Source organism: Acipenser ruthenus, chromosome 47 (genome assembly GCF_902713425.1).
Source record: "Acipenser ruthenus chromosome 47, fAciRut3.2 maternal haplotype, whole genome shotgun sequence".
Lineage (NCBI taxonomy): Eukaryota > Metazoa > Chordata > Actinopteri > Acipenseriformes > Acipenseridae > Acipenser > Acipenser ruthenus.
Genome location: NC_081235.1, coordinates 6,589,979 through 6,602,804, shown reverse-complemented (window position 1 = coordinate 6,602,804; position 12,826 = coordinate 6,589,979).

Genomic DNA, 12,826 nt, shown 5'->3' with positions numbered 1-12,826 from the left:
TTTTGCTTGAACAGTTACATCTTTATGCACAGGCCCCTATAATCAAGTTAATTTCTTGTACAGTCATTTTTTCACAATAGGTAAACGCACAAAACTTGTTACTGACATTCATAAGACTAGTTGCGAATTCACATTTTATCTCTATGTACTGTACTATATACCAAGTTAGCATTTGATTAGTTTAGACGGTGCTTTTCCAGACACATCAATAGCGTTTCAAGTCCTTCTTCCCTGCTGTGCTTTGCAGGTGAAAGCCCTGTCCCAAGTGTGGACAGCGTGGACAGCATGGACCTCTGGTCACTCGAACCTGGGGAGCAGCTGTCTCGAGAACAACAGGTATGCTGTGGCGAGTTCACCCATGTAATAGAATACTGTAGTATTCAATTGTAAACTATGGTTTGAGCACTACTATATAATCCAATTACTATTACAACTGCCATTGCCATTGGTATTGGTATTGGTATTGGTATTGCTATTGCTATTGGTATTGGTATTGGTATTGCTATTGGTATTGCTATTGGTATTGCTTTATTTGGACATTGACATTTTGTTATGGGAACTGAAGTCAGTTCATCATTAATTGGCCTGCATATCTGAAGCTACTCTACACTTACAAGGCAGTGCTCCATCGAACCATTCCATTGCATGTGTCACTTTATTCAAATGAATACAACAGTGTGTTCTTTTAGGATCAGCTCCTGCTCCACATAGGACTCAATGACAGGGTGATGAGGGCAGAGCTGAGGTGGCTGCAGACAGACTTGGCCAAGAAGGAGGCAGAGATGGTTGAACAGAGGAAAGAGCTGGAGGGCCTCAGAGTGCTGAGGAACCTAGTGGTCCAGGAGCACATGCAGGCTGGGGGGCAAGGAGTACTCCCAGACAGCCAGCGTCCTGGCCACAGCATGGACAGCAGACCCCCTGCCAGCCAAGCTGCTCAGATCACCATCAACAACAACAAGAGCTATCTTAGGCAGCCTGAGCCAATCAGGAGAGCAGCCAGTCTGGGAGGCATGGAGGGGCTTTCCCCCTCACCGTGTATTGTCCTTCAGTCTCAACACAACCCCATGATGGTCAATAACACAGCAGATGGGAGCTCCCCTAGCTCACCAGAACTGGCCAGAAGGGATCATGCAAACTTGAAAGACCTGCAGAAGCTTCCTGGTGCTCCCCTCTTGGGTACCAATGGCCATCAGAACATCAGGAGCCTGGACTGGATTCCCAGGACCTCCTCCATGGCTCCGGGGTTTGTACCGTCTGCAGACAGAGCCAGTCTGATTGGAGGAATGACACACCTCCTAGCTCAGCTTGCAAAGTCCCTGCAGCAGGAGACAGAGGAACAGCAGAAGTACCAGGAGGCTCTGGACTTAGCCAAGGAAGAAGGTTGGAAACTGGAATGCGAGCTTCGCAGTGAAGGTAAGGGTCCAGAATCTTAACAGTGCATTCATTTTTATTTCACAAATTCCATTTTCTCACTGTTACATTATATCAGACCAGAAATTGGAGGTTGCAAGTAATAAAGTAAGAAACTTTATCGATGATATATTATCTGGTAGTTTGAAAACAGTGTTAAAGTTAAGATAAAAAATGGACTGTAGGGGCTCCCGAGTGGTGCATCTGGTAAAGGCGCTCTGCGTGGAGTGTAGGATGCGCCCTATAGCCTGGAGGTCGCCGGTTCGAGTCCAGGCTATTCTATTGCCGACCGTTGATGGGAGCTCCCAGGGGGCAGCACACAATTGGCCAATAGCCGCCCGGGAGGGGGGGAGGGCTTAGGTTGGCCAGGGTGTCCTCGGCTCACAGCACACCAGCAACCCCTGTGGTCTGGCCGGGCGCCTGCAGGCTTGCCTGTAAGCTGCCTAGAGCTGCGTTGTCCTCTGAAGTGGCTGCACAGTGAGTGTACAGTGTGAAAAAAAGCGGTCAGCTGACGGCACACGCTTTGTCTTCTCTCTCTCTCTCTCTCTCTCTCTGTTTTTAGTTGAATCGCTCAAGAAAAATCTGTTGGACAAACAGGGAGCAGCAGAATTCCTGCTAAACTCTCTCAGGACAGAGCAGGAGAGAGCAGCGGACCTCGACTTGAACCTGACCAGGGAGAGGACTGTCTCAACTGACCTGCAGGAGCGACTATCCACCACCAAGGAGGACCTGCAGCAATCCTTGGTGGGCAAAGAAGTAAGTGCAAACTAGACTTTGATTTTAGATGTGATCTCGATTGGCAAAAGAGTAAAAAAAAAAAAAAAAAAACATTTTTAGGTTAAAAATACAATTGCAGCTTATTTGTACAGTTCTTTTATAAATACAGAATCAGGTTGTCTGCACATACTTATCTGGCTCCAGTGGGAATGCTAGATAAGTACATTTTGTCATTTGTTTTTGAAGCTGACACTTGTGTTAATTCTTGAAGGAACTGCGGATCTCCCTGGAGCAGGAAAAGAAGAAGGCTGGCCAGCTCTCTGCGACCCTGGAACAGGAGAGGTCCATCATGTCCACCCTCCGTGAGGCACTAAAGACAGAGCAATCACACTGCCAGGACCTCGTGTCTGAACAGAAGAACAAGCAGTTCCAAATTGACCAGCTCTCTGCGGCCCTGGAACAGGAGAGGCTGACCAACGCCAACCTCTGGGAGGAGCTTGGGAAAGAGCGATCACACTGCGAGGACCTTATCTCTCAGCAGGAGAGCAAGGTGTCCCAGATTGAGAAGCTCTCTACAGAACTGGAAGAGGAGAGAGCATCCAACACAGACCTCTGTGAGAAGCTGGAGGCAGAGCGGTGTCGCTGTGATGCGGTCATCTCTGAAGAGCGCAGCAGACTGATCCAGATTGAGCAGCTCTCTGCAGAACTGGAACAAGAGAACATCAGTCTCTACAATGAGCTAGAGATTAAGCACTTACACTGCCAGGAACTCGAATCCCATCTTGAACAGGTCTCTGCAGAGCTCTCAGAAACAAGGACCTCCAACACCAAGCATTGTGAGGATCTGCATGCAGAGCAGTCTCGCTGCCAGGACCTTGTTTCTGAGCAAAGGAGCAAGGACTCTGAGATTGTGCAGCTCTCTGCAGCTCTGGAGCAGGAGAAGATGTCCAGTACCAACCTCCGTGAGGATCTGCATGCAGAGCAGTCTCGCTGCCAGGACCTTGTTTCTGAGCAGAGGAGAAAGGACTCTGAGATTGTGCAGCTCTCTGCAGCTCTGGAGCAAGAGAAGATGTCCAACAGCACCCTCCATGAAAAGCTACAAGCAGAGCAGTCTTACTGTGAGACTCTGATTGCTGAAGAGCGTAACAGACTGGTCCAGATTGAGCAGCTCTCTGCAGACCTGGAACAAGAGAACATCAGCCTCTATAATGAGCTAGAGATTGGGCACTCACACTGCCAGGAACTCGAATCCCAGCTTGAACAGGTCTCTGCAGAGCTCTCAGAAGCAAGGGTGGCCAACATCAACTTCAACAAGAGTCTACAGACAGAGCAATCTTGTAGTGAGGATCTAGTCTCTAAAGAGACTAACAAACAGTCATTGTCTTTGAAGGACTACGAGATTAGGGATGAGCAGCTCTCTGCGGCCCTGGAACAGGAGAGGTTGACCAACGCCAACCTCTGGGAGGAGCTTGTGAAAGAGCGATCACACTGCGAGGACCTTATCTCTCAGCAGGAGAGCAAGGTGTCCCAGATTGAGAAGCTCTCTACAGAACTGGAAGAGGAGAGAGCATCCAACACAGACCTCTGTGAGAAGCTGGAGGCAGAGCGGTGTCGCTGTGATGCGATCATCTCTGAAGAGCCCAGCAGACTGATCCAGATTGAGCAGATCTCTGCAGAACTGGAACAAGAGAACATCAGCCTCTACAAAGAGCTAGAGATTGAGCACTTACACTGCCAGGAACTCGAATCCCAACTTGAACAGGTCTCTGCAGAGCTCTCAGAAACAAGGACTTCCAACACCAAGCATTGTGAGGATCTGCATGCAGAGCAGTCTCGCTGCCAGGACCTTGTTTCTGAGCAAAGGAGCAAGGACTCTGAGATTGTTCAGCTCTCTGCAGCTCTGGAGCAGGAGAAGATGTCCAGTACCAACCTCCTTGAGAAGCTGCACACAGACCAGGCCCTCTACCAGGGCCTGGTTTGTGAAAATCAGAGAAAACAGTCCCAGATTGAAAAGCTTTCTGCAGCTCTTGAGCAGGAGAGGACCAGCTTCAACAAGGAGCTGGAGATGGAGCGCTCTCACTACCAGGCCCTCGTTTCTGAGGAGAAGAACAGGCAGAATGAGATACGCCAGCTCTCTGCTTTACTGCAGCAGGAGACATCAAAGAAGGATGATATCTTGGAGCATCTGAAGACAGAGCAGTCTCGATGCCAGGCTCTCGTCTCTGAAGAGAAGAACAAACAGACCCAGATCGATCAGCTCTCCGCTGATCTAAGACAGCTGAGGGTGGAGGTAAAATCCAGGCAAAATATGGAGAAAGAAAGTGTCCACAGGTGGCAACAGATCATGACTCAGCACCAGGATTTCATACAGACATTAAGGTCCACACTGGCCAAGGAGAGAAAGCGTAGAGAAGATCTGGAGGCCACCATTAGAGACGAGGAGCTGACTAGTCGATCTAGCAGCCAGTTTGGGGATGAAGCCCAGATGAGCAAGGAGAATTCTCAGATGCACCTCCAAGGTGTCATCCACTCCCTGCTGACTCAAGCCCGGGAGCAGAAGCTCTGTCTGGACAGAGAGAGGCAGCAGGGAGTCCGTCTGAGGGCAATGGTCCAGCAACTCCAGAATCAGGCCCAAGAGCAGATCTCCTATCTTGAGATGGAGAGGCAGCAGGGGGTCAGGCTGAGAAACGAGCTTGAGAAGATCAAGGGTCAGCTCCGGGCCATGCAGGAGATAGACAGGCAGAGAGATGAACGAACAAGGCCCGGGAAGGACAAGGAACTATCTGTTATCAGCGAGCTGCAGTGGGAGGGGTTGGGCTGCCTGGCCTTCATCTCTAAGCAGCAGAGCAAGCTGTCCCAGGTCACCGAAGAGCTCAGGGCTTCCAACCTCCTCAAGGAACTGAAGACAGAGCCCCCTCTATGTGATGCCCTGCAGGCGACTGGGGTTCAGCATCTGCTGGACACAGAGCAAGGCCACCCCACTGAGCTCAGCGAACATTACAGGAGAATGGAGCGGGCAGAGAAGGAGGTGGTGGCGAGGAGTGAGAGACAAAAACAGGTAAGGTGGTAGGAGTAATTGCAATATACAGACACCAGGTGGCACTAAAGGCTATTACAATCAATAAGCCTGCTGTTCTGTTTTGGATGATTTTTATTTGATTTCTCAATTGATTGCTGGTATTGTAACAAGGTTATGTGATGTCATCATGGATTCTGACCCTTAAAAGCTCTATAACCACACATGCATGCAAGCCTGGCTCTTTTGAACAGGGCACTTGCTTGTGGTGATCATGGTCTCCGGCTTATAAAACATCCATTAGTATTAAGCGTTAGTAATAAAAAAAATAATAGTAACAATATGAAAGTTAATGATTTGAGAGATAACAGGCAGTGTAATCTAGTTGTGTCTCATTGGTTTTACTTTACAGGAGCAGCAGAAGCAGCTGTATTATCAGTACCTGCAGGCTGGCAATGCAAGAAAGACACTGAAGCACCCAAAAAAGTTTTTGCTTCTTGAGCAAGGCACGTCTCCAGGCTTGGAGAAAGCGTTGCCACCCCTCATTGCCCAGCCAGTCACCGGTCTCAGGGTCCCTGCACAGCACCTTCGCCCCTTGCAGAAATTCAGATCAGCAGCCAGGGCAGTAATCGCAGTATTTAGGTACGAAAGTGCACACGGACGGGAAGGCCAGCCCATGTTATTTTTCATGCTGATCCAATACTTCCCAGTTCACTTAAAGTTAAGAAAAAATGAAAACTTTCAGGTAGACCGAGGCTTTGGATGAAAGCTGTTCTTTGTTACAGTTTTACCTGAGAATCAGCTATCGGTTGCTTAAAAGCTACGGAGTCTTAATATGACTCCAAGCAAGCATATATTAATTAAATATAATTCCAACGCATGTATGATTCTTCTTTAGATTCACTTCGAATATCATTTTCAAGTGCATTGGTGTTTATTGCTTATATATATTTTTTTCATTCCGCACACAGGATGAAATTATTGGCAAACAGATGGATAAAGATAACTTCGAAAGGCCAGCATCTGGTTCCTGCAATAAACTCTGCTGGGACGGAAATGTTCTTAGAGCAGCAGTTAAAGCAGCAGTCTGCAGCTGCGTACCCCACTTCTATCAACGATATTGGGGGGGCCAAGGGTACGAGCCCTCTGGCAGGAATGTATGAAACACCAATGCATAATTGCCATCTTCACAACAGGTAAAAACAAGGGTGCATAAATGCAGTGGTGATATTTTGTATGTGTTTTAAATTGCAGTTATCAGCACTGAGGAACACTGCACAGTTCTGGCACGTTTTAGAAATTATTAATTTGAAATGATTTAGATAAATAATTTACAGAATTGTGGAATAGAGCCTCTTCGTATTTTAAGGATATAGGTTTTGATTAAAATATTATATACGGGCTATACCCAAATGTATGTTTTTGTTTGCTTGTTTCATATCGTTATTTATTTATTGAATTATTTATATAAACTTTAACTAACCTTTTCATTTTAACCACAGCGTGTCTGCGTATCTATTCACTGGTATTTGTGGTGTGTTTATTGTACACTATTCGATGAATGGACTTTTTCAAGACAACTTAATAAATCCATCCCTTTGTTTCACGTCACATATTAACAGAGTTTTGGGTTTTTTTTTAACTGTATGGTATTTAGGTCCTGCCAAAGTCAGACTAGGTCAAACGAGAGTCACACGACCACCTTCACTGGGAACCTAACGAGCTCGCTGGCTGAAAACGTCCGTCGCTTAGAGACTATCCAGAAATGCATCGAGGACCTGCAGTCAGGTAAAACAATTAGAACAGCGCTCCGCAGCCCTGAAAGCATTCTCTGTACATTGATACACAGCGGCATCTAGTGGCCAAACAGTGATTTCACATGTTAAAAAAAACCTTATTAAATTCAATACAGTAAAAAATACCTCTTAGAGCCACATTCCATTAACTTTTTTTGAATATGGCTGTTAATTTTTGTATACCTTTCTTTTTTGTAAAAAAATTTTTGCTAACAATTGGAAGTTGCATAATCGCTTTCATGAATTGTATAGCTTGTGTTTTATGCTGGGCGCAGACAGTAACATTACAATTAAAATGTATCATTTTTTCTGAATGCCAATGTTTGTTTGTTTTTTTTTGTATTTTTATAGAATTACCTCAGGTGCCTTTGATGAGATCTGACCGCGCTCCTGTAGAAGAACGAACAGACTCCCACGTCCCCTTTACCCAGGGTTATTACAATTGAATTAATATACAAACAAATAAATAGATTTATATAGAGAAGAAAAATCGAACGACAGTATAGACACAGAAATATTGCAGTTTTGCATGGTGATATTTGCACCCAGAACAAAAGGTAATTAATGACAGGTGGTGAACGCAGCGACGCACATTAAAACACATTCACACATTTTCCCCAGTATTTACACTGGGTACACCACATAGTTACATATCGATACACCAGGGGTAGTCATATCATTCGGAAATATAGGAAAAATTACTAATTAATATTATCGGGTGTTGAAAAATCGCTTTATGATCAAAAGATGTTGTGTATTTATTTATTTATTTTGTATAAATTGTTTAAAATTAGTTTTCTATAACAAGGGGTTTTAAATAGGCCATAAACTAGGCCATTCAGTACGGTCTGAAAAAACTAAACTATAGTATACTTTACATGATCCCAAAGGTGGCATTGGGCATTTAATTACCTTTGCTATTAAGTAGGTTATTTACAGAGCTGTGCAGAGCAGAACACCTATAGTAATTTAAATATACGTTAACAAAATCGTACGACTCAGTTTGCAAAGTTTAGAATAGGCAAGAATCTTGAGACTTGGTCGGGGGTTTAATTTGATAATAATAATAATAATAATAATAATAATAATAATAATAATAATAATAATAATAATAATAATAATAATAATAATAATAAATAAGGGCATGGCTGGAACAAAGACCAGATAGCATGTTTATGACAAACATGTTTGAAATGTGGTATCCGTCATAAGAAAAAGGGGCAGCTCTCTGTAATCTGTTGAGCAGACCTCATGCGAAGTGTTGCGATTCAAAACCAGACCCAGTATTGCATTCTCTTTCTGCAACACTAGATGGCGCTGTTTCTCAAAGTTTCAGGGTGGGACATTGCACGTCTACATTCATTCCAGTATGCAGTGTTACAGTAGAAGGATGTTTGCTTTACCAAATCCATACATCAATGCCTTTAGTTAGCATGCTGTGTTTGCATTGCTAAGATGTGTCATGTTCGGTTTGAATATGTGTGAGTAAGAGGGGTGATCCGAAGGATGGTGGGAAACTGGGAACCAAACCCCACTGGTTTCTAACGGGTTTCCTATCATTGGTTTAATTCCATGTCAGGTTTTCAGCTGTTTCAGTAGATTAACCCAAGACAAATGTAGCTTTGGGCAATCCTCAAACTGAGAAACCTTTCAATTTACGTTTTACTCTTGAACCAGCACAATTCGCTACACTGACCAGTTTAAAAGCCATTCTGGTCATTACTGGAATCTCTAACAGGGCACAGGGCAAGTAAAGCTTCCCAAGTGTGAACAAAACTCTAAATGCAAAACCATGTAATGTCTTGTTATGTGTGTAATAAAACCGATATATCCATGAATATGTCTTTGTGTTGAATTACTTCAGAGTAAGTCAATAGCAATCCTCTATTTTCCAAGGTTTGAAATCCAATTCCCCGTCTTCATTAGCTCCTGCCCCACAACTCATCACCCTGTAGTCTTACCTTTGAAACATATTGTAAAGGCACAATGCTTCAAGCAGATCTCTTCTCCCTGTCTGTATACAGGTACAGCAGTAGAGCAGAGCTCCCATATTAAATACATAAATGAAAGTTTCTGGTAACATTGCAATTAAGTTGCTAAAGCATGCTGAATACACGTCTTATTTGACATTGTTCTTCCCTAAAGGTGTTTGCATTGCGAATACATGGCAGCTGTTTGCAAGGACTCAGTCTAATCTGTTAATCCATACAAAAAGAAAGCCAGGTAATAAGAGGGTAGGGAGATCTTCAATGAGAGCTCTTTATGTGTCTAACTGGGCAGAGAGGGGACAAAGTGTCAACACCCTAATCCCCATTTACACACGCACAATACAACTGCTTGAAGAACCATTGAGCTGAAGCACTCAGGGAGATGTAATCGAATCCTGTTCTCTCCAAGCAAACTTTACCTTCGTTCCCGCTGTGTATGAATTACTATCCTCTTTCACTCCCTCTCTCTATCCCCCATTCTTCCTCTCTATATGATGAGAAACATGGATAGGTTGATAGATAGATAGATAGATAGATAGATAGATAGATAGATAGATAGATAGATAGATAGATAGACTCTAATATACAGTGCTACAGCATTTACCAATCTTACCAAGGCGTTCAGTAGTTATAAACCTCACAAGCTGTCACAGAAACAAACGAGCACCCAGACAAGAAATCATACATAAAACAGTATGCACTGCGCACCTGCTGCCCAGGAGCACAGTGCTGTATCGCTCCTGTCATTGCAACATGCTGAGAGCAGGGACTGCTTTCATCCTGCTGGGCTCCATTGACACTTTGCACAGTGTCAGGTCCCCTCCAGCACTCTGCCTCAGCTTACCCTTGAGGAGCTGTTTGATATTCACAGCTCTCCCCCACGGGGGCTCTAGACAAGCATGTGCTGCATCTCCTCCAACACTGCGGCCAGATGCCAGCCAGAATGTGGAAAGGAGAGGGGAGAGGGGAGAGGGGAGGGGGGTCCCTACAGGGGCAATCTCTCAGCTATGAGGGTTCAGAGCGCAAGGTAAGGTCTGACTCTTTGACACAGGAAATTGAAATTGTTTGTTTGTATTGAATCCTGTTCAGATTGCAGCATGTTTTATAAACCACAACTACAGGGACGCAATCAATGATTACAAACTAAGATCCAAACTAAAAAAAAAACCTAAAAAAACCCCACCACATTAAGTTTATCTGCACATCCTCAACAGAAGCAACTGCAGCTGAAATTCAAAATCTGTTATGAAAGCATTGGGTTGGTCAAGAGCCACATTTACTAAAGTTAGCCACGCCCCCCCTAAGGGTCAGATTGATGAATCCACATAAATTCGATTAGAGCGCTCGTCCTCATTGAATTACATTATAAAGACTACATAATGAAACAGGAATCGGCTGCATTATAAAATAATGATCCTTTTAACGGAGACCCTCTCAACTGCTGTGCAGGGGGTGTGGGGGTTGGAAGGGTTTTAATGATTAATGAGTCTCGTCCACATGTCAGACAGCGTCCTCGCATGGGTTTAGGGAGCAGTGAAAAAAAAAATGACGCACATATCTAAGATGCACTGAGATCAAATGATGCGTCTGCTTTTAAAATCCCTCAATGCAGATCTAATATGGGCCAGCGTGCCTTTGTATATCAGGCATCTCATCTTTGGAATTGATTGCCTTTGAGCATAAAAAAATAGCCTCTTCACAATACCTTTTTAAATAACTCATAAATATTTATTTGAAACACTGACTATGACCAAGAGCATGTCAATTGGAATTGTTGTATTTTTAATGCTAGACAGACCCAGCTGGGGTCTAATTGAACGGTAATTCCAGACGCTTTGAGTCCCGGTTAGGAGCAGGGATGAGCAGCGCTGTTACAAACTGATAAACTACCTGCCCCTCAAGACGCTGATGAGGTCTGCTGCGGGTCTCGCATATCTCCCATTAAGAGAGGTCTGGTGGGACCTTGCTTGTAATTGTTCTTGCTTCCTCTGACACAGGCCACACACTGCCGAGGGCGCAATTCACAAATAGACACGGTCACACAAGAGACAATGAATTAATCACCTGGACTGCGATATATATATATATATATATATATATATATATATATATATATATATATATATATATATATATATATATATATATATAAAATCGAATGAAAAGAAAAAAAAAATATACTACATTTTAAAACAAGGTAATCAGCTTCAATTGTGTTGCTGTTACACACCAAGTACATTGTGTGTAACTACACGTGCATTTACTACTAACTACTATGTAAATACACAGCAATTAGAGACACTGATTGCAGTTATCAAGTATTCTTATTTCTAGATTTCAACCCAGCTTTTTTCACATTTGGCATTCTCTGCTTGCGAGAGACCTTACTATGCAAGATAATGACTGCAGTGCATTGGCCCAACAGACAGTATTAGCAGCATCGAGACGAATCCCTTGCAACAGTAGCCACATGCGTGCTGTTGCTGAAGTAGGATGCATTTCTGAGCTGGTTCTTCCAAAGTGATCTCTGTCCTGTTCATTTCTATTCCAGTTTCACTTGGCACTGACAGACAGCACAGATCTCTCTCTCCCCTCCTCTCCGTGCAGACAGGAACCCAGCCCACAATGAGCCTTTCAGATCACTAATAGCCTTTTCAGACATCTCCAGTAATGCTATCTCGTGATTTCAAGGAACCCGCTGGACATAGCACAGAATGCCATGTAAACTGCCTGATTGTGTTACACATCATCAGAGCCCAGGCTTAGAAGTGGAAAACACAAGAGCTGCAGTGTAATGTCCAGTGCGCGCGTCTTGCGCTTAAATACTGATTGATAGGACTGTGAATGTAGCTTTGCAGTGAAACTGGGCAACACTTTACATTACGTTTCTCTAAATGACGGTGTATTTGCATAGTAATTACATGTGTACTTACGCATAATTACACTGTGTAAATCTTGATAGAATTGTACTTTTATACATCGTGCAGAAATATTTACAAATGAAAGTGAAGCTGTTTAGGTTTGTGAGTAGGGTCCAATGCAATGCAGAATTGCAGCACACACCCCTGTGGGTTTTGCAGCACACAGTGCGCTTATAGAGTGTTATCAATGCTTCACCAGCACAGCATACAAGAATACCAACAACACCCCGGCCACAACGCTTTCATCACGTTTAGTCTTTCAACGAACGCCAATGTCAACACACAGAGCCCAAGCGGCTTTCCGCTGTCATTTGGCCGCATGGGGTCATTGGCCGACAATCCCCATCTCCAGGACTTTCCGTTCTTCACAAACAAAAGTTAGTCAAAACTGACAAGTCTTCTATGCACACCATTTAAACTGTGTTCTTCAGACAATACGCATAAAGGGTATAATACATTATATATAGGAGGCTGTGTGGTCCAGTGGTTAAAGAAAAGGGCTTGTAACCAGGAGGTCCCCGGTTCAAATCCCATCTCCGCCAATAACTCATTGCGTGACCCTGAGCAAGTCACTTAACCTCCTTGTGCTCGTAGTTGTAAGTGACCCTGCAGCTGATGCATAGTTCACACACCCTAGTCTCTGTAAGTCGCCTTGGATAAAGGCGTCTGCTAAATAAACTAATAATATATATATATATATATATATATATATATATATATATATATATAATTTGATTAAATAGACAAATACATACCTACATAAATAGATAGATAAATGGACATTCTGTATTACGTATACACCGATACTTACAGTGTATGCTTAAGGATTAGTCATAATGTGTGTGTGTTTGCTTTACCGTTCACTGATTGCTGCATAGGCAGCCAGTATATGTTTTCTTTATGGCATTTTTTAAAAGGGCTTTAAAAAATGTTGCCAGTTTTTTTTTATTTCTTTTATGTGCCGCGTTTGTTCCTCTT